Here is a 544-nt window from a genome sequence, read left to right on the forward strand (position 1 = left end):
TCAGTACTATCATAAATGCTAAGCTTTGGAGGCAGTATTTCTCACAGTTATCGCTTCCCAACCACTAGCTTTCCCCGCCTTCTCGCACTCCCATTTTCAAGCTCCCCTAATGTTCTCATTTTATTATCCACGAAGTATGATAGACCTAGTTTAAGACCTTGTTTAAGGAATGCCTTTCCATTCATCATTTATGGAAGCATGATGTGTAATAAATTAGATTATAGACATACTGCGGAAAAGAAAGTTTTGTTCTGGCGATATAATATTCTTAACTTTGCTAAATTTGCAATATGCGTTTGGGAAGTTGCAATCTGCGTTCCTGAGCTCCTGCAGGATTATGGACAATCATCAGCTGAGTGCAGTCTGATTCAGCTCCAAACATGGGAATTCAACAGAATTATATCATTATCTCTATTCAGCACGTAAGTTGTACCAAGGTCGATTGTCTATATTTGGAAAAGGAGAGAGATGGAGTAAATGTTGTTTTCCTCCTGATAGAGCGCCACAGCAATGAACAGGAAGTAATGGTAGGAATAAAACTTCC

This window comes from Penaeus monodon, chromosome 19 (assembly GCF_015228065.2).
Source record: "Penaeus monodon isolate SGIC_2016 chromosome 19, NSTDA_Pmon_1, whole genome shotgun sequence".
Lineage (NCBI taxonomy): Eukaryota > Metazoa > Arthropoda > Malacostraca > Decapoda > Penaeidae > Penaeus > Penaeus monodon.